The 27,925-nt window shown below is 47.2% G+C and overlaps 1 long non-coding RNA gene across 1 annotated transcript; it reads right to left on the bottom strand.

Annotated features, from left to right (window-relative positions):
- Nucleotides 1–544: 544 nt before the first annotated feature.
- LOC107970835 (uncharacterized) lies at nt 545–11,600 on the bottom strand. The gene is made up of 3 exons (XR_001713780.3): nt 11,480–11,600; nt 5,419–5,547; nt 545–2,090 (listed from the first exon to the last, which is right to left on the bottom strand). It is a non-coding gene; the product is annotated as an uncharacterized LOC107970835 (long non-coding RNA).
- Nucleotides 11,601–27,925: the final 16,325 nt, after the last annotated feature.

The following is a 27,925-nucleotide window of genomic DNA, read 5'->3' as shown; positions in this document are numbered from 1 at the left end:
CCTGCCTTCTCTGGGAGCTGTCAGCACCCACAGGCCCCAACCACAGCTTGCGCGGCTAACCAGGCACCAGGGACTTGCATGCTTTTTGCAATGTGAGAAGCTCTGTTGTAAGCTGGGCATAGTAGATACTCAATAAACTGTGGCTTTAGGAACAGTCCTAGGAATAGTAGTGCTAGTTCTTACTGTGTTAGTCACAGACATCTAGGGGGCATGGACAGCAAGGCATTAATCTGATCCCTTATTGTGGCCTGTGGAAAGGGGTCAGTGAGAAGCTGTTCAGTGAAACAGCTTTGCATGATGACATTTTCTCACTATAGAGGCCTCCCAACTGTCACAGAGGCCTGTTCATCTATTTTATTTTTTCTTTTTTTGAAAGCAAAAACACTTTGAGATTTGCAGGTAGGCCGACATAACCCACTCTCAGGGGCTCCAGTGAAAGTACCTCTTTTAAGTGGCCAAGTTGTCACTAAAGAGATGACATCTTTTTCCTTGAAATCAGCGTTGGATGCTACAGTCAAGAAAATAAAGACCCCAGACATTGGTATTTGGAGCTATTCTTGAGCATTGGGTTGTTCATGTTTATTCGGCTGGACCATCAGGGACAAGCTTGTGCCTTGACAAATTCAGATTTGCAGAAATGACCAGATTTATCGTCTTGATTCAGTGAGCGGGGGAGGGCACCCAGAGGAGGCTGGAATATGGCTTGATAATGGGAGAAGTGTTTTTGCGAGGTTTGCTCCGGATGGAGGAGGAGAAGGAGGAAGCGGGGGCGGGGAGGAGGAGGATGGTGTCAGGTGTGAGGTAAGTGTGGGAGTAAGTCTCCCTTGTGGGATCTTTAAGAATCATTCCCAAGTGGCTGCAGCAATTACAGTCCAAGAATGATATGAAATTACAGGATTTATGCTGCTCCAAGGTCCTGGAGAGGGAGGCACCACATGCGTGCAGCGGCCGTGTTGGATGAGAGCCAAGGGCCCAGGCTCTGCAGTGCAGGTGGGGAGTCGAGAAAGAGAACCCGTGGGCGAGTACCTGTGTCGGGGGGTCAGGGTGGGGCACACAAGCAGAAGGTATGAGGGGATTTTACTGGTGCATTGGAATGTCGCTGGGTCACAGTCGGGGGAAGGCAAGAAGGGGACCTGGAGGCAGAGACCAGGCTTATCACACCAGTGTGCCTAGTTGCTTGGGGGACTCACAGCCTGTGTGTGATACTGAGTCCTCATGGAAGTATGAAGTTTTAATAATTGATAATGTATCAGGGAAGTGGGAGTCGCATCTGCACTGGTTGTTGTTTAGAGGTGGGCTCAGAAGAAGTAGGGGTTCACTGAGGGTGATGGGCCGTCAGGAGGCAAGGATGCCTTGGTTGTTGCGTTCCCCCAGTCATAAATGAGTGCAGCAAGTGGGTCTAGGGCGTTCTTGGTTAGAAAGCAGGAGTCCATCTGTCAAGCGGGCGTTGTGGCGTTTCGAAGCTTTGGCAAGACCTTGGGGAAAACCATGTGTCCTGTGAATGCACAGTGGGTTACTCGTCTGTCTTCTTAGCCTGATGAAAGGCAGGGCTGCCTGTTTTCTTTTCTCAGTCCTTGCAGATCTTGTAGATTTTCTCACATTCGCTCCTGGAGAGGTTTTTTTTTGTTTTTGTTGCTGTTGTTGTTGTTGTTGTTTTGAGACAGAGTCTCGCTCTGTCCCCAGGCTGGAGTGCTGTGGTGCCATCTCGGCTCACTGCAACCTCCGCCTCCTGGGTTCAAGCGATTCTTCTGCCTCAGCCTCCTGAGTAGCTGGGATTACAGGTGCCCACCACAACGCCTGATTAATTTTTGTATTTTTAGTAGAGACGAGGTATCACCATGTTGGTCAGGCTGGTCTTGAACTCCTGACCTCGTGATCCACCTGCCTTGGCCTCCCAAAGTGCTGGGATTACAGGCGTGAGCCACCGCGCCCAGCCTGGAGAGGTTTTGATGCTCTTAGGAGGGAAACGCCTTGATGTTACAGTTCCGCAGATGTTTCCATGAACGTGAGTTTGATCCTTTGTGATCGTCTTTGTTGTCTGCTCCTTAAATGCATTGAATCCTAGCATCCTTGGAATTTCAGGAGGGAAACTGATGTTCAGAGAAAGAGGATAGTGGTCAGGGACCCAGTGTTATAGGGGTATGTGTGTGTGTCTGAATGAGGGAGGGATGGGGAAGTAGACTTTGTACAGAATATGTTCAGCATTTGCTAGGTATATTATCTGCATATTGCCTAATTCTCACCACCATCCCAGGAAGTTGGAGCCCTGAGTAGTGTTTGGACTCTGCCTTCCAGAAAAGAAGGGTTTGCTGCAGGCCTCAAATGGGGTGATTGGTTCTTGGGCGAGTAAATACCAGAGTAAACTCCTCTGGTATTGTAGGACAGTGTTTTGGTCGATCTAGTAAAGGGGGAAAACATCCTTACTCACAGTTCTGGAATTTTATGTCCAGCTATTCCTTGTATGCCATGTCACTTAGGAAAATTTAAAAAGTATCTGGCTGGGTGTGGTGGCTCACACATACCTATAATCCCAGCACTTTGAGAGACCAAGGCAGGAGGATCACTTGAGTCCAGAAGTTTGAGACCAGCCTAGGCAACATAGCAAGAACCCATCTCCACAAAAAATTTAAAAATTAGCTGGGCAAGGTGGCACATACTTGTAGTTCCAGCTACCTGGGAGGCTGAAGCAGGAAGATCACTTGAGCCGAGGAGTTGAGCTATGATTGTGCCACTGCACTCCAGCCTGGGCAACAGAGTGAAACCCTGTCTCAAACAAAACAAGTAAATATCAATTCTGTTCAGCTTCCTGCCACCTTACTCTTTCCATAGCATTTTCTGAAATTCAAGTCACCTCTGACAACTCCACATTTTTCTCCTCACATCTAGTATTTGCCAATTGATAAAACGTCTGGGAGCCTCAATGTGTCTTAGATTTATTTTTTTCTGTGCAATCCCACTTAGAAACCCTAACCTATATCTTGATTTCACCTCATAGCATAGCACAGACCTCATCCTGGATCCCACACCCTGTTATGTGTCCTGATTCTATCTCATAGCAGAGACCTCATCCTGAATCCCACACTCTGTTATGTGTCCTGATTCCAGCTCAGAGCACATACCTCACCCTGGATCCCACACCCTGCTGTGTGTCCTGATTCCATCTCATAGCAGAGACCTCATCCTGGATCCCAGACCCTGTTGTGTGTCCTGATTTCACCTTATAGCACAGACCTCATCCTGGATCCCACACCCTGTTATGTGTCCTGATTTCACCTTACAGCACAGACCTCATCCTGGATCCCACACCCTGATGTGTGTCCTGATTCTAGCTCAGAGCATAGACCTCATCCTGGATCCCACACCCTGTTAGGTGTCCTGATTCCAGCTCAGAGCACAGGCCTCATCCTGGATCCCAGACCCTGTTGTGTGTCCTGATTTCACCTTATAGCACAGCCTCATCCTGGATCTCACACCGTTATGTGTCCTGATTTTACCTTATAGCACAGACCTCATCCTGGATCCCACACCCTGATGTGTGTCCTGATTCTAGCTCAGAGCATAAACCTCATCCTGGATCCCACACCCTGATATGTGTCCTGATTCCAGCCCAGAGCACAGACCTCATCCTGGATCTCACACCCTGATATGTGTCCTGATTCCAGCCCAGAGCACAGACCTCATCCTGGATCTCACACCCTGATATGTGTCCTGATTCCAGCTCAGAGCACAGACTTCTTCCTGACCTCAGCATCTCTCTCCAGCCTGCTCACTAAGGTGCAGTTTAAGCCATGCTGTCCCTACCCTGGGTATTTTCCCTCTGTCAGACCCACATACAGGGCAATTCTATTTCTGCCCCCTCGCTATGTGTGTTGCTTAAGTGGTGGGAGATGATGGGTTAATTTTTCCATTCATAAACTGTTGATACATCTGGCCCAAATGGATAGAACAAAATCTGGCACTTAAATACCCAGCGCAGAGTTAGAGATACTTAGCAGGTGCTTGCTCATCACAATCCTTCTTCCTCCTCTATTAGCTGCATATAAACTTTTAAACTTTATAGTGTATGACATTTCTCATTTTAGTGTATCTTAATCTGCCCTTCTGCCATTGAACACTGTAATAATTAATTTTCGGTGTCAACTTGACTGGGCTAAGGGATGACCAGATAGCTGGTAAAAGAGTAACTCCAGGTGTGTCTGTGAGGGTGTTTCCCAAAGAGACTGGCATTTGAATCAGACTGAGTAATGAAGATTTGCCCTCACTGATGTGGGCTGGCATTATCCAATCTGTTGAATGCCCAGAGAGAGTGAAAAGGCAGATGAAGGAGGAATTCTCTTTTCTTCTTGAGCTGGAGCACCCACCTTCTCCTGGCCTTAGACACTGGGGCTCCAGGTTCTTGCAGCTTCATACTCTGACAGTGGCCCCCCAGTTTCTTAGGCCTTCAGCCTCGGACCGAGAGTTACACCAATAGCTTCCCTGCTTCTCCAGCCTGCAGATTGCATATCATGAGGCTTCTCAGTCTCTACAGTCATCCAAGCCAGTTTCCATAATGAATACCGTCTTCATTTATGTGTTTCAATCTGCATCCTGCTGGTTCTGTTTCTCTGAAGAACCCTAATACAGACGCCACCTGCCAGTTATTTGTGCTCCCACATGAAGTATTCTGAATTCCTCTCTATCTCCAAACATTCCAAGTACTTTCTCTAAGTCTTTTATTTTATTTATTTATTTCTCTGAGACAGGATCTCTGTTGCCTAGGCTGGAGTACAGCGGCACAGTCACCGCTCACTGTAGCCTCTACATCCTGGACTCAAGCAATCCTCCCACCTCAGCCTCTCAAGTAGCTGGGACTACAGGCATGTGCCACCATGCCCTGCTAAGTTTTTAAATTTTTTGTAGAGGTGAGGTCTCACTATGTTGCTCAGGTTGGTCTCGAACTCTTGGGCTCAAGGCATCCTCTCACCTCGGCCTCTCAAAGTCTTGGAATTACAGGTGTGAGCCACCATACCAGGCCACTAAATCTTATAAGCATAGCATGATCTGTAGCAGGAATTCCTTAGCACTCTGTAGCTACCGTTTTTTAAATTTTGCCAGTCTTCTTCCATCCCCGTTCCTTCAGGCCCAGTTCACTGCATGTGCAAATGGGGGTGGCAGGGAGGGTCTTACAATGGGTAAAATTGTGTCCCCTAACATGGTTTATGTCCTAACTTTTGGTTCCTGAAAATGTGAACTTAATTTGGAAATAGAATATTTGCAGATGTCATCAAGTTAAGATGATACTGGATAAAGGTCATCATGAGTTAGAGTAGGCCCAACATCCAATGACAGGTGTCCCTATAAGGCCATGTGAGATGATAGAGACGGAGACTGGAGGGATGTGTACCAGGTCAGGAACACCACGGATTGGCTGTCACTCACCAGAGTCTAGGAGGAGGCAAGGAGGGGTCCATACTCCGAGCCTTCGGAGACAGCATGGCCCTGCAGATGCCTTGATTTCTGACTCTGTTGTTTCAGGCCACTCAGTTTATGGCAATCATGACAGCAGCCCTGGGAAACACACAGAGGCTTGTTTCGTCTGACACCCACTGACTTGACTGACGGTCTTAGGAAACTTGCTGCCATCCTACTTTTCTGCTTGTTTTATAATGATTGTTACCAGACTGTTCACCTTAAATGTCTTGTAAAGCTGAAACCCTGCACTGAGACTTGAAGCTTGTCACCTTCAGCTTTACCCACCAACACTTTTTTTTTTTGAGATGGAGTCTAGCTCTGTCGCCCAGGTTGGAATGCAGTGGTGCGATCTAGGCTCACTGCAACCTCCACCTCCCAGGTTCACGCCATTCTCCTGCCTCAGCCTCCCAAGTAGCTGGGACTACAGGTGCCTGCCACCACGCCCGGCTAATTTTTTGTATTTTTAGTAGAGACGGGGTTTCACCATGCTGGCCAGGCTGGTCTCAAACTCCTGACCTTGTGGTCCGTCCACCTCAGCCTCCCAAAGTGCTGGGATTACAGGTGTGAGCCACCGTGCATGGCCCACTTTTTTCTTTTTTTGAAACGAGGTCTTGCCACATTGCCTAGGCAATCTTGAACTCCTAGGCCCACGTGATTTTCCCAAGTAGCTGGGATTACAGGCACACACCCCCATGACCTGCTTTTCCCCTGCCTTTTAGTTCCCACACCTCACTGGTTAAAATTGACAATGTCCTCCAACTCCGATCCATCAGCTCTTTTGAATTCTGGTTGCCTTTTGTTGAGTTGTCTCATGGAATATCGAGATAATTGCCAACAGATCTCAGTGCCTTTCTTTCCCTCTGAGTTAATTCAACTTGGCATTTACTGGGTATCAAATCAGACAGCAGCCTCACTCAAGCGTGAGCAAGTGGGGCTTATTCTGGATGACCTGGAAACCCCACTGGTGCAATCGGAAGATGAAATAAGTGAGACTGACAGTAATGCAACGAGGCGGGCGGCACCTCCCGGGGAGAGGGGCAAAATGCCTCCCTGGTGAGTCCCCCCTCCCACCAACAAGACAGCGTAGCAGCCGAGGGAATTGCCCTCTGAAGATCTGCTGAAAAATCAACTGACAAAATTCAGATGAATAGGAGAAAAGGCATACAGATTTATTCGATCATAGTTCTAATGACTCATAGTTCTAAATGACTCAGAGGCCTTCAGAATGAAGGCCCAGAGACACAGGGAAAACTGTCTTTTTTTTTTTTTTTTTTTTTTTTTGAGATGGAGTCTCGCTCTGTCACCCAGGCTGGATTGCAATGGCACAATCTCAGCTCACTGCAACCTCCACCTCCTGGGTTCAAGCGATTCTCCTGCCTCAGCCTCCTGAGTAGCTGGGGACTACAGGCACATGCCACCACACCCAGCTAATTTTTGTATTTTTAGTAGAGACGGGGGTTTCACCATGTTGGTCAGACTGGTCTTGAACTCCTGACCTGGTGATCCGCCCACCTCAGCCTCCCAAAGTGCTGGGATTACAGGCGAGAGCCACCGCACCCAGCGGAAAACTGTCTATTTTTATGCTGAGGTTCAACAAAGTGTAGATAGCAACGCAGAGAAATGAGTGGGGAAACCCAGCAGGGCATCTGCTTAGATTCTTCCTGGCTTTCCTGTGCAGCATGTCTTCTGGCTACGGGGCAGCCCCTCTACGGAATGGTGGTGGGGGGGGGTCTTATGACCTACAATCAAAAAAGGTAGGTCAGATTATTTATTTATGGTCAGTTTTTATACAGAAGGTGGGGGGAAGTTTGATTAATATTTTTAGGTATAATGGCTGGCTTTAGGGAAAAGGGGGTTCTGGTTTCACTTTGGAGAAGAATTCTAATTTCTATTGTTGGCCTCGGGAAAATGAGAGGCCAGAGGCAGGAAGGCAGGAGAAGGTCAGAAAATTTGCTTCTGAGGCTGCTACTGAGGTTTTCATTTTGGGGTATCATCTTAACCCCAAGAACAAGAAGCTTCATTCCCTACAGAGGTGTTCACAGCCAGGAGGGGCAGCCTACAGGTGACTAGGGCACAGTGCATTTGGAGAAGAACTAGCAGGACAATCAGCAGGTCCACATTAGCTCTGGACTTCCCTGCCCTGTCATCAGCCAGGGGTGGCTCCAAGGGGGCATCTTTTAGGTTTTGTTTCAGGCTTATTGGGGATTCACCAGCTTAAAAGAAAGAGGGAAGGGCATCCGGGAGACCTACACAAAGGTGGGGCCTCTTTTTTTTTTGAGACAGAGCCTCACTCTGTCGCCCAGGCTGGAGTGGAGTGGTGCGATCAGCTCATTGCAACCTCTGCCTCCCGGGTGCAAGCAACTCTCATTCCTCAGCCTCCCAAGTAGCTGGAATTACAGGCATGCACCACCATGCCCGGCTAATTTTTGTAATTTTAGTAGAGATGGGGTTTTGCCGTGTTGGCCAGGCTGGTCTCAGAAACTCCTGGCCTCAAGCAATCTGCCCACCTTGACCTCCCAAAGTGCTGAGATGACAGGCGTCAGCCACTGCGCCTGGCCAAGCCTCTTGAAAACACTATTTGGAGGGAACTGTGTGACAGACTTGGCGATAAGACCTGGAGGCCCCCCGGTACACCATGCTAAAGAATTTGGTTTTTACTCTGCAGGCTGGAGTTTATGATTTTTTGCCTGCATCCCCAAGAAAGGCACATGCTCTGATAATTCCTGCTCTATTCTGTTAGAAGAAGGCAGGACTAGGCCGGGTGTCATGGCTCCCACCTGTAATCCCAGCACTTTGGGAGGCATGTGGATCACCTGAGGTCAGGAGTTGGAAACCAGCCTGGCCAACATGGTGAAGCACCGTCTCTACTAAAAATACAGAAAATTAGTTGGGCGTGGTGTCAGATGTCTGTAATCCCAGCGACTTGGGAGGCTGAGACAGGAGAATCCTTTAAACCTGGGAGACGGAGGTTGCAGTGAGCCGAGATCGCACCACTGTACTCCAGCCTGGGCAACAAGAGGGAAACTTTGTATCAAAAAAAAAAAAAGAAAAAAAAAAAAGCAGGACTGCTATTGACAAAGATTTTCTCGACCAAACTCTACTCATGCTCCCTGAACTCTTCTCAAGCCCTGATTTTTGGGCTTCTGTGTTTATCTCTGCACATTGTCTAATCCTGCTAAGTCAGTTTAGCCAGAATCCTGCACCATTGATACTGATCACCCTTGATATCTGATTGAGTTCCTCATCCTCCATCATGCCTCTGGTGATGTGGTATCTGATCACCGTGATATCTGATCAGGTTCCTTGTCCTCCATCGTCCCCCAGGTAAAGTCTGATCACCATGGCCTGCCTTCAGCAAGAGTCCTGTTAGGTCCGTTCAGCCAGAATCCCCATGCCCATGGTGTTTCTTCTTAGTAATTTTCTGCTGACCCCCACCCTGCTCCTTGGCTATAAATTTCCACCTTTACTTGTGTTCAGAGTTGAGCCCAATCTCTCTTCCCCACTGTAAAATACTGCTGTGGTGGTCCCTATACTTATCTCCATTGGCCACCTGAATAAAGTCTGCCTAACTGTTCTTTAATCAGTAGTATCATCATTTTTTCATCAACACTGTCACATGTTATAATGGGTCTTTCAAGCAACAAAGTGGGCCAGGCATGGTGGCTCACGCCTGTAATCCCAGCACTTTGGGAGGCTAAGGTGGGCAGATCATTTGAGCCCAGGAGTTAAAGACCAGCAAAGGCACCATCTCTACAAAAAACAAATAATTAAGTAGGCATGGTGGCTCACACCTAGATTCCCAGCTACTTCAGATGATTTTTTTTTTTTCTTGAGACAGAGTCTTGCTCCATCACCCAGGCTAGAGTGTAGTGGCACCATCTCGGCTCACTGCAACCTCTGCTTCCTGAGCTCAAGCAATTCTCCTGCCTCAGCCTCCTGAGTAGCTGGGACTACAGGTGCGCTCACCATGCCCGGCTAATTTTTGTATTTTTAGTAGAGATGGGATTTCACCAGGTTGGCCAGGCTGGTTTCGAACTCCTGACCTCAAGTGATTCGCCTGCCTCAGCCTCCCAAAGTGCTGGGATTACAGACATGAGCCACTGCGTCTGGCCTTGAAAGGATTGTTTAAACTCAGGAAGTCAAGGCTGCAGTGAGTTATGATTACACCACTGCATCTAGCCTGGGCAATAGTGCAAAATCCTGTCTCTGAAAACAAACAAGACAACAAAGGTGTTAGTGAAAGGTTCTCATCAGGCTAAGGGCAGCTTAACAGGTAGCAGGGTTCAGTTAGCCTATTTGAGAAGGACAAACTGTAGCCCCAAGGCCAGGAGAGAGGTGCAGGTCTCTGGTTCACTGGCCAAGTGACAAGAAAAGATGACGCCGCAGGTGGAAAAGTGCACACTTGACCTTGTGATGGTTATATCCTGTTCTTTAAAATATTGTACAACAGTAGCTTTGGGTTATAACTACAAGATGTATATAAAACATAAATGAGCCAGGTGTGGTGGCTCACGCCTATAATCCCAGCACTTTGGGAGGCTAAGGCAGGAGGATTGCTTGAGGCCAGGAGTTTGAGATCAGTCTGGGAAACATAGGGAGGCTGTATCAATAAACATTTTTAAAAAGGGTGCAATGGCACCTGGCTGAGCCCAAGTTTGAGACTGCAGCGAGCTATGACTCCACCACTGCACTCCAGCTGGGCCACAGAGCAAGACACTGGCTTTTTTTTTTTTTAAAGAAAGAAAAATGAATTTTTAGGCTTGGTTCCCATCTTCAAGATATCTCATTATGTATTTGTAAATATTCCAAAATTTAAAAAAATCCAAAATCCAAAACGCCACTGCTCCCAAGCATTTCGGATAAGGGATACTCAACCTGTACCACAGACTGGGTGACATGAACAAACATTTATTTCTGGAGGCTTAGACGTCTAAAATCAAGGTGCTGGTATAATCAAATGGTGGAGATCCCCTCCCTGGTTCATAGAGGGCTATCTTTCTATGGTGGGGGTGGGTAGAGCTCTCTGGGGTCTCTTTTATAAGGGCACTAATTCCATTTATGGTGTTCCATCTTCATGACCTAATCACCTCCCAAAGCCCCACCTCCTAATGCCATCACAATGGAGGTTAAGATCTCAACATAGGAATCTAGGGGGACATAAACATTCATTCCAGTTATGTCCCCCCAGATTCATATGTTTGGACCGGGCGTGGTGGCTCACACCTGTAATCCCAGCATTTTGGGAGGCCTATGTGGGAGGATCAATTGAGCTCGTGAGTTCCAGACCAGCCTGGACAATATAGGGAGACCCCGTCTCTACAAAACAAAAATAATAAAAAATTTTATCCTGGCGTGGTGGTGTGGCATATGGTCCCAGCTACTTGGGAGGCTGAGGCATGAGAATCACTTGAACCTGGGAGGCAGAGGTTGCAGTGAGCTGAGACCGCATCACTCTATTCCAGCCTGGACAATAGAGCGAGACCCTGTCTCAAAAGACAAAAACAAAGTTACTTTGCATGCTCATTTATTGTGTGTTGAATTAGAATTTACTTCCATCCTTCGTGTCACTTTCAAAAACCTGTGTCTCACATAATTTCTTTTAAAAGTCCCGTCCCGCCCCCCCTCCCCCACTCCTATGTAACTGCTCCTATCAGCAAATTCTGAGAATTCTGGGGACTCTGATAAGTCCTCAGAAATTATCCAGTATCGTATTATCTAATTGAGTTGAAACCAAGGCCAGGAAAGAGGAAGGACCTAAAGCGCTGGAAGAATTTCTGGGCCCCAACCCTTGGTTCTCACTCCCAGTTTCGGTCTCTTTCTACCAGGGACTGGTGCAAGACTGTCTAGAATTCCAGAGCCTTCTCGATGTTCGGGTCAGACCTCCATGCTCTCCAGCACCACTCCTCCCCAACCCTCTCCAGGGGTCCCCTGGCTTCGCACGGTTCCCCTCCCCGGCCTCCACCTCCCCATCCCCAGTAAGTGCAAGCAGCTTTCCGGGGCAGGCAGCTGCCCTACACCTGGTGCTTACAGGGAAGTGGAGAGGAGGGGCAGGCGGCTGGAGCGGGGGTCTCCAAGGTGGGCCTGGAGCCCGGCGGGCTCTGGGGCGCTGAGCTCATCTCGCCACGCCCTACGCGCAGCCGCGCAGAAATTTCGGAGGTGGGGTTGCGTCTCGCAAGCTCCTCTCCGCCAGGCGGGGCCGCAGCGGACGCCGGCTCCCCGATCACCCGCTCGGCGGCTTTGGCCCAGGAAGACCTGCGGCCCTGGCTCCCTTGCAGGGGTGCAGCTGGGGTCTCACCCAATTCCCGGCGTAAATGAATGGGAGAGGCCTAGGGGTGAACGTTTGTCTCCACATTACTGTGCAGATCATTCAAACCGGGACTAACCAGAACCGCAGTCTTCCCATTTCTAGGGAGGAAAGTTGCTCTTAAACATTTTTACGGTAAATAATTTTCCTTTAAAGGGAAATTGGCGTATTCACCCCTCAGTTGTTCCAGTGCTTTGTCTGTGTCAGAAATTAAATGAATAAGCCAGAGAGAACCTCTTGGACCTGCTGCACCAAATTCACAAATGGAAAGTTCATCACCGCTTGAGGGCGAGTGGCTTCTGGGGCTCAGCTCTCAGTGACCTTTAACCACGGCTCCTCACCAGGTTCCAGTGAATTTGGAAGAGGAATCCCTTTTTCTCTTTTCCAGAAAAGTCGCTGATTCCCAGTGTCTTTCCTACTGAGGGCTTTTTGAAGCATTCGGAGTTCAGTTTCTCTGGATTGTTATGGTCCCAGCTTCTGGGGCCCGTCCAGTAAGTACCACTCCATTTGAGAAGAGAATAAATAGGCAGTTACCTCTCTTGGACAAAGACGTTCCGATCCATCCCCTCTGAACTTGGAAAGAAATCCCCCCCCCTTCTCAACAGGTCTTGCACCGTTGTTTTTCACCCTATGAGTTCTGCACGTTTTATTCAACATGGTGGGTCTCCACAGATATTTTTTAATGAAAGAGGCTGGTGGAGATTAGATGTGAGAATGTATTGCTTTTTTTTTTTTTTTTTTTTTTTTTTGAGATGTAGTCTCACTCTGTCACCCAGGCTGGAGTACAGTGGCATGATCTCGGCTCACTGCAATCTCCGCCTCCCGGGTTCAAGTGATTCTTCTGCCTCAGCCTCCCTAGTAGCTGGGACTACAGGCACCCACCACCGCGCCCAGCTAATTTTTGTATTTTTAGTAGAGATGGGGTTTCACCATATTGGCCAGGTTGGTCTTGAACTCCTGACCTTGTGATCTGCCTGCCTCGGCCTCCCAAAGTGCTGGGATTACAGGCGTGAGCCACCGCGCTCGGCCGAGTGTATTGCTCTTATCTGGGAAATAAGTCATAGACGTATTTCTGAAGGAGGGCTTTTCACATCTGCCAGCAGGAAGCGTGAGGGGAGCCTCCGCCCATCAGAAACCACTGCTTGCTTTAGCACAGCCCTTACTTCCAACAGTTTTATGGGCTCTCTTTTTTGAGGAAAGGAGACATCCTTCTCTAGGAATAGTTCTGGTTTGGGGACCCAGTAGGAGGTAGATCTGTTACAGGAAAGGGGTCCCAATCCAGGCTCCCAGAGACGGTTCTTAGATCTCAGGCAAGAAAGAATTCAGAGCAAGTCCACAATGCAAAGCCTTGTGTGTCCATAAAACCTAAGCCCTGGCTGGTGTTCAACTCCCGGCCTCAAGATCTCATCAGATCTACCCCTGGTGGATCCCCAAACTAAATCCAAGCCTCACCACGGCCACCTGTCTGGACCCCAGAATCTAAAGGCTCAACACCAGAGACATAAGCTCACGGACAAATCAAGCAAGTATTCAAAATGTCACAAAACAACTGTTTTATGACTTTGAAACATCTAGCAGAGGCTGGGTGTGGTGGGTCACACCTGTAATCCCAGCACTTTGAGAGGCCAAAGCTGGAGGATCACTTGAGCCCAGGAGTTCTAGACCAGCTTGGGCCACACAGTGAGACCCTGTCTCTACAAAAAAATTTAAGAATTAGCCAGGCATGGTGGCACCCACCTGTAGTCCCAGCTACTTGGGAGGCTGAGGTGGGAGGATCACTTGAGCCCAGGAGGTTGAGGCTGCAGTGAGCCATGATTGCACCACTGCACTCCAGCCTGGGTGACAGAGTGAGACCCTGTCTCAAAAATAAAATAAAATTTTAGCCATGAGACTGAAAAAACTCACTAATTTAAAAGGACATTTGGGGCCAGGAGTAGTGGCTCACACCTGTAATCCCAACTGATATGGTTTGGCTGTGTCCCCACCCAAATCTGATGTTGAATTGTAGCTCCCATAATTCCCACGTGTTGTGGGAGGGACCTGGTGGGAGATAACTGAATCATGGGGGCGTTTTCCCCCAGACCATTCTCGTGGTAGTGAATAAGTCTCATGAGATCTGATGGTTTTGTAAAGGGAAACCCCTTTTACTTGGCTCTCTTTCTCTCTGTTGCCTGCTGCCATGTAAGATGTGCCTTTTGCCTTCCACCATGATTGTGGAGCCTCCTCAGACATGTGGAACTGTGAGTCCATTAAGCCTCTTTTTCTTTATAATTTACCCAGTTTTAGGTATGTCTTTATCAGCTATGTGAAAATGACTAATACATCAACTCTTGAAGAGGCCAGGACAGGAGGATTGCTTGTGGCCTGAAGTTTGAGACCAGCCTGGGCAAAATAGCCAGACCTCATCTCTACCAAAAAATTAAAAAAAAAAAAAAAAATAGCTGGGTGTGATTGTGTGTGCCTGCATTCCCAGTTGCTTGGGAGGCTGAGGTGGGCGGGGTCACTTCAGCCCAGAAGTTGGAGGTTGCAGTGAGGTGTGATTGCACCACTGCGCTCCAGTGTGGGCGACAGACTGAGACTCTGTTTCTAAAGAAAAAAATAATAATAAAAATAAATGAAAGGACAGTTGGACTAAAACTGTGGTTCTGTAAATGGAACAAGTTAATCTGTCCCATATAGCTGAGTTGTAGAGAATATAGGGCAGCAAATCTACACCTCAAAGCAGAGAGAGAGAATTTAAGCTTTTTTTTTTTTTTTTTTTTTGGTGAGACAGACTCTTATCTGTCACCCAGGCTGAAGTGCACTGGCGTGATCTCAGCTCACTGCAACTTCTACCTCCCAGGTTCAAGTGATTCTCCTGCTTCAGCCTCCCAAGTAGCTGGGATTACAGGCGCCTGCCACCACACCTGGCTAATTTTTGTTTTTGTTTTTGTGTTTTTTTTTGAGGCAGAATCTCACGCTGTTGCCCAGGTTGGAGTGCAATGGCGCGATCTCGGCTCACTGCAACCTCTGCCTCCTGGGTTCAAGCAATTCTTCTGCCTCAGCCTCCCGAGTAGCTGGGATTACAGGCACGTGCCACCACAGCCGGCTAATTTTTTTTTTTTTGTATTTTTAGTAGAGACAGGGTTTCACTGTGTCAGCCAGGATGGTCTCGATCTCCTGACCTTGTGATCTGCCCGCCTCAGCCTCCCAAAGTGCTGGGATTACAGGCGTGAGCCACCATGCTTGGCCTAATTTTTGTATTTCTAGTAGAGACAGGGTTTTGCCATGTTGGTCAGACTGGTCTTGAATTCCTGACCTTAAGTGATCCACCTGCCTTGGCCTCTCATAGTGCTGGGATTACAGATATGAGCCACTGCACCTGGCCAAATTTAAACATTTTTAAGAAGAAATTTGTGTGTGTTAGGTAAAGGGAGGTTAAAAATAGATGCCAAGGTTAACACAGAATCATAGGAATATTACAAGAGCATATAAGGAGACCAATTTTAGGTAGTTTCCAGTGTAGTGCCTATTAGAAATGGGTTCCCTTAATCATTGTATCCCTCCCCCATTTCAGACGGAGCTGAACTCCCATTTCCAAATGGGTGGTTTCCAATTTGGTCTTCATTTTCCAGCTGGACCACTGAGCTCAGTGCAGAGCCCATTAATGAATAGGGCCAACAAAGCATTTGCAGTTTTCAGGGCCTAATACTTATGTATTTGAAAAGCAAGCACAGCTGGAAGGCAGAACACCTAGATCCTCAGAAATCAAAGACCCTGTTTTTACATGGAGTCCTGGGTGTCTCAGAGCTGTGTTAAAAGCCCAAGAGGGAAATGTCATGGGCCAGGCTGAGCAACACTTCCACCGTGCACCTTGCTGCAAAGGTATTCCCCCTGGGCTGGTGGATGGCCCAGTGCCAGTCAGCCCACTGTGTGATCAGCCCATCTCTCATGGGTATCTTTTTTTCCAGTATTAAGTGTTCCTACAGTCTCCAAGTTTCCAAACTTCACATTTCTTATCTAAATGTTCAAAGAAATGAGTACTCCCCTATAGTAGTAACCATTTGCCACAAATGTAGTCAGCCACCTCCAAGATTACACTTGCCAGTGACTCACCAGCCATAACACACCCGAAGGTAATGTGCTCTCTTACAATACAAAATACTCCTGGTACCCATAAAAGCCAAAAAATATCAGGAAACTCAGACCGGGTGCAGTGACTCATGCCTATAATCCCAGCACTTTGGGAGGCTGAGGCAGGAGGATCACTTGAGCCCAGGAGTTTAAGAACAGCCAGGGCAACATGGTGAAAACCCATGGGTACAAAAAAATTAGCCAGGTGTGTGGTGATGTGCGCCTGTTGTCCCAGCTAATTGGGAGACTGAGGTGGGAGGATCACCTGAGCCTGGGAGTTTGAGGCTGTAGTGAGCCATGATCGTCATAGGAACAGAAGGCAGAGAAATTCTGGGAGGGCAGTTCCCCAGCCAAGGCCCCACCTTCAATCTGAAAAGCCTGATACTGCCGCCCACAGTGAGAACTTACATCCCTGTTTTCCCATTCAAATGGTGCCTTTTCCAAAACCACCTGTGGCCTGCTCTGCCCCCCATCCCGTGCCCATAAAAACCCCAGGCTCAACTGGCAGAGAGAGGGGAGGCAGCTGGACATCGCAGACTGTGGTTGGATATGATTGAGAAGTGGCTTGACTTCAGAGGGACAGCTTGACAGCATAGCTTTAGAGAGGAGTCCAGCTGGGGATGGCCAGACTTAAAGGGAAGATTACCTTCCTGCTCCATCCCCTTTTCAGCTCCCTTTGCCACTGAGAGCCACTTTCATTGGCAATAAAATCCCCCACATTTGCCATCTTTTTATTCATGTGACCTGATTCCTGGACACCAGGCAAGAACTCAGGTGCCATGAGTGTGAGTGCAAAAGGCTGTCACACTGACCCTCCACTGAGCTGTTAACACTGAAGCTGGCCATGGACGGCAAAGCTAAAAGGGCACTGTAACACTTCTTCTGGGGCTTGAGGGATTGTGGGCACTCTCCCCTAAATGCTGCTGTGGGGCCGGTATGCAGTTCGCTTTTGCCGGCACCCAAAAGCACTCACTCAGGCTTCTGCACCTACTCACTGGTGCTCCCTCTCCGAGGAGTGGAGCAGTGAGTGAATGGAGTTTGCCTCTGCTGGTGCCAAAGCAGCTGGCTGGTTCTAGCACCCGTGCACCCCGGTTTCTGCCCACAAAAGGGTCAAGGAAATATCCTGCTTCAATTGTGTGAGAAAACATTTTCACTGGTCCATTTTCAAGGCCTGATAAATCTAAGCACTGGCAGCCAGTCTGTAAATGTAGCAAACCACATGGCTCATGCACCCAGAAGGTCACAATAAGCAAACAGAATGTAGAGAAGGGGTCAGTCCATAAAAGGGAAGAAAGTTTCGTTATAGGGAAATCAAAACTTAAGTGGGAGCTGGGCGCAGTGGCTCACACCTGTAATCCCAGCATCTTGGAAGGCTGAGGCAGGTGGATCACCTGAGGTCAGGAGTTCGAGACTAGCCTGGCCAACACGGTGAAACCCCATCTCTACTAAAAATACAAAAATTAGCCAGGTGTAGTGGCAAGTGCCTGCAATCCCAGCTACTCAGGAGGCTGAGGCAGGAGAATTGCTTGAACCCAGGAGGCAGAGGTTACAGTTTGCCAAGATTGTGCCATTGCACTCCAGCCGGGGTGACAGAGTGAGATTCTGTCTCAAAAAAAAAAAAAAAAAGAAAAGAAAAGAAAAAGAAAGAAGAAACTTAAGCAGGGAAGGAGACTGGGGTATAACCTTACAAGGAGGACAATGAAACTTAGATGACATCCGGGAAGATTGTAACCCCGTGGTACTCGACCAATGAGGAACCAGCGGAGGGACTTGTGTGCTAGAAGATAAATTACCTGTTGTGACTGCCCCAGTTGTGCCTGCCCACCAGACACCTGATCTTGCAAGACCGTTACTAAATGTCTCCTTTTCACTGTTCTTCAGGCCTCTAAGTCCTTCTCTGGATTTGGACAGGTGAGTGTGTTTCTCACAAGCGTGGGGGCCCATCTGGGATCCATGTGCCTGTGTGAAGTGGGACTTTGGCCGAGAGGGGAGATGTGTGCCACCTGATTTAGGTGGCCTGCTCTATCTGGGCATCCCAGCTTCCCGTAGAAGGCATAAACAAACCCAAGACTATTATTCAGGAGGCAGCAGAAGCAACACAGGGAGAAAAGCAGGCACTGCGGGAACCAGGCAAACTCATGCACCAGCCAAGGAAGGAAAATTGGACTGTAAGTACTGCCTTGGTCGTGGGGCATTTTTGGAGGTCTCGGGGTGTGCAAGAAACCTCCAGTAAGGGGGGTTGAGTAGACAGGGAAAAACTCAGACGCAGAGACTGGCAGAAAATGGGAGACAGGAATTCTAGGCCTGGGAGCCAAAGAGACTCCCTCTGACATTCCCCTGGATAGTCCTTTGGGGAGATTGTTGCAGGTTTGGTGGAACAACCCTCGAACCAGGGACAAGGAAAAGAAAAAGACGATAAAGTATTGCTGTTTTGTCTGGCCCAAAGACCCCATTCATAAGCCTTCTGTCTTTTGGCCTAAGTTTGGCTCAGATGAGGATTGTGTTCTAAGCTTTAATTCTCTCTGTGAATAATAAAACTTCATCCTCACAAGAAGAGATAGGTTACTCTCTGCTGAATCAAGGAATTAGCCCCCATGATCCCCTCAAAAAAGAAGAAAAAGAGCCTGGTGAAGAGCCCTCACCCAGTGAAAAGCCCTGGGACCCCCTATCGTGCCTGCCCCTTCATACGTCTCACAAAAAAGGGGACAGGAAGATCAATGGGGCAGCAGGAGGGTTACAGGAAGAAAGACCCAGAGACCACGGGGGAGCCAAGCCAACTGCTCCTTTAAATGCTTATCCAAATTTAAGAAAATAATTACAAGAGTGTAAGAGGGATATTGAGAACTTCCCTATCCCTTCCACACAGCAGGCATCTAGCATGTTCCCTCTTAGGGAAGTTCCCATGGGACAGGGAGAGACTGGCTTTGTAAACACTCCTCTTGCAAGTACTGAAGTTAGGAATTGCAAGAAGGAAATGAAACCACTCCTAGAAGATCCCCTGGGTTTAGCAGACCAGCTGGACGAATTCCTAGGACCAGCTTTTACACTTGGGCTGAAATGATGTCTATCATGAATATCCTGTTCACGGGAGAAGAAAGGGGAATGATTAGGAGAGCGGCCATGACCAGTGGGGAGAAGCAACACCCTCCTGGGCAGGGAGACTTGCCAGCCAAACAAAAATTTCCAAATGTTGATCCCGAATGGGTTAATAATGATCTGGGCCCAAATGCAGGACCTCAGGAAACTAGTAATTCAAGGGATCAAAGAGTCCACTCCTAGGACACAAAATGTCTCAAAGGCATTTGAGATTCAACAAGAAAAAGAGAAAACTCCCTTCACAGTCCTGCAGAGGCTCAGAGATGAGAAAATACTCCAGATTAGATCCGGAGGACCCAGTAGGGCAAGGCCTGTTGCAGATTAATTTTGTTACTATGAGCTGGCTTGACATTACAAAAAAAAAAATTACAAAAGATTGATGGATGGAATGAGAAACCGATTGAGGAATTACTGAGTGAAGCTCAGAAGGTCTTTGTGAAGAGAGAGGAAGAGAAGCAGAAACAGAAAGTGAACATCATGATTTCCACTGTGGAAGAGGTAGCCAAAAAAAGATTAGCTCAAGATCCCCCTCAAATGAGACAAGGGAATGATAGATTTCGACACAGAGAACGAAAGGAAATGCAGGGGAAACCTCCTAAGACTATGAGTGGCTAGATGTTACAAGTGTGGAAAGCCAGGGCCTCTTAAGAGAGAATGTCCTAAATGGAAAGAAGAAGAGATGATCCCCCTCATGACCGCTGATGAATACGATGGGGGTCAGGGCTTCCTTCTGAGTAGGTCCCACCAAGAACCCTTGATAAATTGGAAGGCAGGACCTTAGGGAGAAGAAGTGACATTTTTGGTTGACACCGGGGCGGCTCACTCCTCCCTAATCCACCAACCAAAGGGTACAGAACTCTCTAAGGAAAAACTGAAAGTATTAGGCGTAAAAGGGGAGGGATTACAGGTTCTGATATTCAAGAAAATGTTAATTCGACTGGGACCAGAACACATTGAGGGGTCACTCTTATATATTCCTGAAGCAGGAGCTAACCTAGTGGGTAGAGACCTGATTGTGAGATTCAGTTTAGGATTAGGGATAGAGAAAGGACAAATAAAATAATGATGGGCCTCCTAACAGAGGAGGAGGGAAGAAAAATTAGTCCCGTTTTGTGGTTTGGGAAAGGTAAGCGGGGACACTTAAGAATCACAGCCTTACAGATTGGACTAAAACAACCAGGAGAAGGAGTTTGCAGAAAACAATATCCCATTTCTGTTGAAGGGAGAAAAGATCTCCAACCAGTAATAGACGGATTAATTAAAAATGGACTGTTAGAACCCTGCATGTCACCATATAATACTTTTTTTTTGAGATGGAGTTTCACTCTTGTCATCCAGGCTGGAGTGCAATGGCATGATCTCAGCTCACTGCACCCTCCACCTCCAGGGTTCAAGCAATTCTTCTGCCTCAGCCTCCTGAGTAGCTGGGTGCGTGCCACCACACCCAGCAAATTTCTTTTTGTAGTTTTAGTAGAGATGGGCTTTCACCACATTGGCCAGGCTGGTCTGGAACTCCTGACCTCAGGTAATCCACCTGCCTCAGCCTCCCTAAGTACTGGGATTACATGCTTGAGCCTGTGCCCGGCCAATACTCTAATTCTTTGTGTCGCTTATCTGGGAGGGAGAGATTCTGTGTCTGTTCCCAGCCATCGTTTTGCAGCTGCAGGCATCTCCCACCGCCCCCCCACCCCAGTCAGCTTTAGCTTCCCTATCTTAATGTGCCTAAAGGGAAAGGAATGTGCTTATTAAGGCCCACTGTTTATGCTGGGCCCGACTGTATGAGTGTGAAGTTTGGTGTTTACCCAGGAGACATCCCCCGCCTCCTTCTATGCTTAAGTTGTTTATCTGTAGTTTATAGCCTGAACTTTCAGGCTACCCTTTGTTAGAAGAGAAGTGATTTCTTTGAACCGCAGGGAGGTTAGAAAGGAAGCTATTTCAAGAGTGTTAAGGGGAATTATGGAAGGTTTACAAATTTGATGGGATTATCCCACCCCTTGGCATCCCGTGGAAAGGTAAAAAGAATAAAACAAACTCTCAAAAAGCATCTCACCAAACTAAACTTAGAAACTAAAGTGCCTTGGACCAAATATCTCCCATGGCTTTAGGATTAGGATTCGGACAGTCCCCAGAAAAGACGTGGGATTGTCCCCTACAAGTTATTATATGGACTCCCATATTTGGGCAGGGCTACAGATCCTCCCACTATGGAAACCAAAAACCAATTCTTAAGAAATGATATACTGGCCATATCCTCCACCCTGTCATCCCTCAGGTTAAAAGGTCTTCTGACGCAAGCTCTGCCTCTTGAGTTCATGGTTCACTACTTCCAGCCTGGCAACTTGGTGCTGACTAAGATTTGGAAAGAAGACAAGCTCCACCCAAGCTGGGAAGGTCCCTGTCAAGTGCCCCTGCCCCTGAGACAGCCCTGCGAACAGCTGAATGGGGGTGGACTCACTACACTGGAATCAAGACACCGGTAAAAGAGACCTGGAAAGGGAAGGAGAAAGAACAGTGGGAAGTGCATGGGTCACCTGACGAACACTTAAAGTTAACTCTGAGAAAAATTTAAAAAGAAAGCGTGGGCTGGCTGCATTTCTGAAAGGTAATAAGGCTGGGGGGTTAGTATACAAAGAGCAGAAGGTCAAAATGGAAACTGGCAGGGGACTCCCCACTACTCAATCAGGTTGGTGATTAATATGATTAAGACGGTAGCACCCCAAACTATAAGATCTGATGCCTGTCAGGTTTTACCTTGTGGGAATTTAGAAAATCAGAGACAGCTCTCGCAGGCAGATAAATATCTTTGCCTTGAACCAGATGCAGGTTACAGTAGGGCATCACCCTTCCCCAGCTGGGAGGTTGTGTGGTGCACTACCCAATTTCAGGGTTGGACAGTAAACATGGTGTGGGTAACTCCAAACTGGAAACCCTTGAAGCATAAACTACCTCTGTCCAAGCGCTCCCCACCAAATAACTGCCAGAATTTAGAATGCCATCCTATACTCATCACCCTTGACAATTCAGCCTTTCTAGACCAAGAACCAAAAGTAGCATCGCAGGTATATGGGTTAGGAGAAGACATCACAAGGAAAGACCCCCAGGTCGATTTGATCTCAGGCTAATCAAGAACTCAACCTCCCATTCGCCTGGAACTACTCCAACCCCAGACCCTAATAAACACTTTAGTCTACCAAATATTAACCCTAAAATGGTAACAATAATTGAGGTAAAGGATTTAAGGCAAACCTTAGAAATTGAGACAGGGTATAGGGATGTGAATGCCTGGGTCAAATGGGTCGTATTTCCGGTACAAGCCCTCAACAAGAGTAACTGCTACGCGTGTGCAGCAGGACCACCTCAGGCGCAGGTGGTTCCGTTTCCCCTCGGATGGAATAGTGATCCTAGAGGAATGTGTTGCATGTTGGCTCCATACCAGCACAATGATATAAGTAAGGAGAAGTAAGACTTGTAAGAGTCTTTCATTGCTCTTTCCTGCATTGCGGAGCTCAGATCCCAGAGCAATACCCTCGTTCTCTACAGGGAATATGAACTACTCCTCTTGCCTCTCTAGACAGGGGGCAGAGTTCCATAAGCCTATGGGAGAACTCTCAACTTGTACCCACATCCTAAACGTCACTGGTGAGTTGAGCAATGGCAATTACTCAGCTCTCCATACACCCCGGGCTGATGTCTGGTAGTATTATGGGAAAAGGAACCTACGTAACCTGTTACTGTCCAATGGGACCAGGACTTGTGCTTTAGTCTCATTGGCCATTCCCTTCACCCTGGCATCCCATAAGATACCCCAAAATACTCATGGCCACTGAAACCAGAGAGATTTCACAAATTCTTTTAATCCCAATGGGTATGTTGACTCAACAGGAGACCCTGGTGGGGGTGAGGGTTGCCTAATAAATTGAAGGCCCGAAACCCAGTAGGTGCTGGGTTGAAAGTCAGCACGTTTCTGCTGGTCAACTATTAATAAGAATGCGAATTAAATTAACTCCATCTATTATAATCAACAGGAATTCATCAATTATACTTGGGATGCCCTCAAAGGGTGGCTAACCAGTTAGATGCCACCAGCTAAATGGCCTGGGAAAACAGACTTGCGCTAGACATGATACTAGAGAAAAAGGGAGCATGTGTGTTATGCTGGGTGGGAAATTTTGTACTTTCATTCCCAGCAATACTGCCCCAAATGGGACCATCACAAAAGCTTTACAAGGACTAACAACTCTAGCCAACGAACTGGAAGAAAATGCTCGGAATTAATGACCCATTTACGGGTTGGCTAGAAGGCTGACTTGGAAAATGGAAAGGAATGGTAGCTTCAATCCTTATATCTCTCATAATTGTGGCAGGATTCTTAATAGCAGTGGAATGTTGTATTATCCCTTGTGTGAGGGGACTAGCACAGAAATTAATTAAAACAGCTATTAATAAACAAATGCCCATGACTTACCAGCAAAATAACCTGCCACTGTTAGAAAGCAAATTAAACTCACTCTCCTATGAGGAAGAAAGTAAACAACTTCTAGAGAGATTCAAGGACCAAAACGGTTTGAAAGAAAATGAGAACAAAATAAGTAAATAGAAAAGAGGAGGGAATTGGTGAGAAAACCTTTTAAATGGTCCATTTGCAAGGCATGATAAATCTAAGCACTGGCAGCCAGCCTGCAAATGTAAGAAACCACATGGCTCATGTACCCAGAAGGTCACAGTAAGTGGACAGAATGTAGAGGTGTGGTCAGCTCATAAAAGGGAAGAAAGTTTTGTTATTGAGAAATCAAAACTTAAGTGGGGAAGAGGACGGGGTATAACTTTGTAAGCGGGATAATGAAACTTAGGCGATGTCTGGGAAGATTGTAACCCCATAGTACTCGACCAGTGAGGAACTGGGGGAGGGACTTGTGTGCTGGGACATAAATTACCTGTTGTGACTGCCCTGGTTGTGCCTGCTCACCAGACACTCGATCTCGCAAGACCGTTATTAAAAGTCTCCCTTTCGCTGTTCTTTGTGCCTCTAAGTCCATTCTTTGGGTTTGGATGGGTGAGTGTGTTTCTCACAAATGCACCACTGCACCCCTGCCTAGGTGACAGAGACAGACTGTGTCTCAAAAAAATAAAAATATCAGGGAACTCAGTGCAAAAGACTGCGGCGCTTTAGACTTGAGAGTAACCTGTCCATGACCCTTGGGGCTCCGTGAGGAAGACAAAAGACCCCCAAAAGGAGGGTGTATGGCACCTTTTTCTGGTTTCTCAAGGGGTCTCAGGACTGCTAGAAGTTCCCTCTCGATTTCTTCATGTGTTATTGAAGGTGGCAGAAAGGAAGAAGGACTAACAGTAAATGGGAAAACAATTCTTAGAGGGCTCAATTTGGGAAGATTTTAAACTTCCCAAAAAGGCCAAGGAAGTTTTACATTTTTCTCAGTAAAAATCATGCCGACAACAACAACAACAAAAAAGTGAACAGATGGAAGGAACATAAAATTGTTTTTTAACAAAATTTCAGTTGACTGAAAAGAATTCCCAGGGTAGGAACAGGATCCAAAGAGAAAAAGCATTGCTCTATATATCTGCCAGGGAAAAATCCCCCAAAAACTAAAAGAAAAAAGAAAAAGCAGAAGGGTGTTTTGAAAATACACAAGCAGCAAGCTTTCTGTTTCATGAGCACGTGGCCTAACACTGGAGTGGAAAGAATTTCGGCTGTGGAGCGCTCCACCCGCTCTGCTCATGGGCGGAGCCCTGCCTCTCTTCAGCTTCCCAGCAGTGGTGGGAGACACACGTTTCTTCTGCCCACGGGAGGAAGCAAGACAAAAGAAAAAAGTTGCTATCACACTCTAAATACAAACCAGTTTTCTATCAAAGGTATACCTGAACAAATGACTCAACGCCAAGTGAAATAAGCACCAAGGAGGCCAGAACCAAGAAGCCCTTCACGGCTTTCACCAAGGTCTCCAGAGAGGAGGCAAAAGTTGCAACCCTGCCCAGATCCAGACCACTCTAGGCAGCACAAATAAAGGAGAATTTTAGTAGCTGCAGATGGGGCTACTGTCTGGCCATATTATCTAGGGTTTCAGCCTCTCAGCTGGCTGACTGCACACAAAGGCCTGACAACCCGTATCTCCCACAGACGGAAGATTGCATGGCAGTCTGTAAGATAGGAAGTCAAAAGCTGTCTGTGGGAATAGACAGGATTGCAAAGTGAAACGGTACCCCAAAAGGTCAGAGTTATGCAAATACCAAACTAACTTTTTACAAATGTTTCTTTTTATTTGTTTTGTCCTGAGTTAAAAGATTTGCATTTCCAAGAGTCTGGTTTCCTGACTGGGAATCAAATCCAGGCTGTGGTGGTGAAAGCACGGAACCCAGGCCCTAGATTAGGGTGGCCTGTCTTCTTTGTAAATCCCAGGGGGATCCAAAACAGGCAGCTTGGGCGCACTATATATATATATATATATATATGTGATATATATATTATATATGTGATATATATATTATATGTGATATATATATTATATGTGATATATATATGTGATATATATTATACATATATAACATATACATGTTATAAATATATATATTTTAATATCATATATGTATATATTTGTTTGAGACAAAGTCTCGTTCTGTCACCCAGGCTGGCGTGCAGTGTGGTGTGCTCATGGTTTACTGCAGCCTCAACCTCCCAGGCTCGAGCAGTCCTCCTGCCTACCCCTGGCTGAGTAGCTGGGACCACAGGCGTGTGTCACATTGCCTGGCTCATTTATTTATTTATTTATTTTGTAGAGATGGGATCTCCCTATGTTGCCCAGTCTGTTCTCAAACTCCTAGGCTCAAGCAAGCCTTCCTTGACCTCCCAAAGTGTTGGGATTACAGGCATAAATCACTGAATCCAGCTACACAAAGGATTTATAACTTAGTTGTAAATCTGATTTCTGCCTTAAAAAAAGAAATCTTGCTAAGGGAGTTTCTAAGGCTATATATTCCTTTTGTGTCTTTTCATAGGTACCAATAAGAAAGCTGTTTAAGACAAGAGCTCTTAGTGGCCGGGCGCGGTGGCTCACATCTGTAATCCCAGCACTTTGGGAGGCTGAGGTGGGTGGATCACCTGAGGTCAGCAGTTCGAGGCCAGCTAGCCAAGATGGTGAAACCCTGTCTCCACTAAAAATACAAAAAAAAAAAAATTACCTGGGCATAGTGGTGCGCACCTGTAATCTCAGCCACTGGGGAGGCTGAGGCAGGAGAATTGCTTGAACCCGGGAGGCTGAAGTTGCAGTAGGCAGAGATTGCGCCACTGCAGTCCAGCCTGGGCGACAGAGCGAGACCTCGTCTCAAAAAAAAAAAAAAAAAAAAAAAGACAAGAGCTCTCTAAAAGTTTTCTTTTAAAATATAACTTTTTAACTTATTTTGTTTTTTCAAAATTTCAACTTTTATTTTAGATTCAGGGGATACATGCGTGGATTTGTTACATGGGTATATTGCATGATGCTGAGGTTTGGGGTGCAAAGCATCCTTTCACCCAGGTAGTGAGGATAGTACCCGATAGGTACTTTTTCAACTCTTGTCCCCCTCTCCCCCCTCTCTCCCTCTCCCCTTCTCCTCTCCCCCTCTCTCACTCTCCTACTTTCCTACTCTCCCTGCTCTAGCAGGCCCCGGTGACTATTGTTTCCATCTTTATGTCCATGTGTATCCAATGTTTAGCTTCCGCTTATAAGTGAGAATGTGGCCGGGTGCGGTGGCTCACGCCTGTAATCCCAGCACTTTGGGAGGCAAAGGCAGGCGGATCACCTGAGATCGGGAGTTCAAGACCAGCCTGACCAACATGGAGAAACCTTGTCCCTACTAAAAATACAAAGCTAGCCAGGCATAGTGGTGCATGCCTGTAATCCCAGCTAGTTGGGAGGCTGAGGCAGGAGAATCACTTGAACCCGGGAGGCTGAGGTTGCAGTGAGCCGAGATCGCACCATTGTACTCCAGCCTGGGTAACAAGAGTGAAACTCCGTCTCAAAAAAAAGAAAAAAAAAATGTGAGAACATGCAGTATTTGATTTTCTGTTTCTGCGTTAGTTCACTTAAGATAATGGCCTCCAGCTGCATCCACATTGCTGCAAAGAACACAGTTTTGTTGCTTTTTATGGCTGTGTCGTATTCTGTAGTGTATATGTACCACATTTTATCCAATCCACTGTTGATGGGCACCTAGGTTGATTCCAGCCAATTTATTTATTCCATAAGTGACTCAAACCAATAATCATTTTTTTTATGGAAAGTTCTGGAGGTAGCTCTCCAGGTGTAGAAGAGCATAGGTGTTTGTGGTGTATTTAAAATGAATGGGCCGGGCGCGGTGGCGCACGGCTGTAATCCCAGCAATTTGGGAGGCCGAGGCGGGTGGATCACAAGGTCAGGAGATCGAGACCATATTGGCTAACACGGTGAAACCCCATCTCTACTAAAAGTACAAAAAATCAGCTGGGCATGGTGGCGGGCACCTGTAGTCCCAGCTGCTCGGGAGGCTGAGGCAGGAGAATGGCGTGAACCCGGGAGGCGGAGCTTACAGTGAGCCGAGATCATGCCACTGCACTCCAGCCTGGGAGACAGAGCGAGACTCCATCTCAAAAAATAAAATAAAATAAATAAAATAAAATGAGTGCAGAAGATGCACCCCCTCCTATGATCCTTCCCAAAAAACACATTCTCAGAAATAGGCTAAGATAGCCGGGCCTGGTGGCTCACACCTGTATCCTAGCACTTTGGGAGGCTGAGGCGGGTAGATCACCTGAGGTCAGGAGTTCAAGACCAGCCTGGCCAACATGGTGAAACCCCATCTCTACTGAAAATAACAAAAAATTAGCCAGATGTGGTGGCGCATGCCTGTAATCCCAGCTACTTAGGAGATTGAGGCAGGAGAATCACTTGAACCTGGGAGGCAGAGGTTGCAGTGAGCCGAGATCATGCC

This window comes from Pan troglodytes, chromosome 1 (genome assembly GCF_028858775.2).
Source record: "Pan troglodytes isolate AG18354 chromosome 1, NHGRI_mPanTro3-v2.0_pri, whole genome shotgun sequence".
In the NCBI taxonomy this organism is placed as follows: domain Eukaryota; kingdom Metazoa; phylum Chordata; class Mammalia; order Primates; family Hominidae; genus Pan; species Pan troglodytes.
Note: the sequence above shows the minus strand (reverse complement) of the source record. Positions and strands in the feature narration are given on the sequence as shown.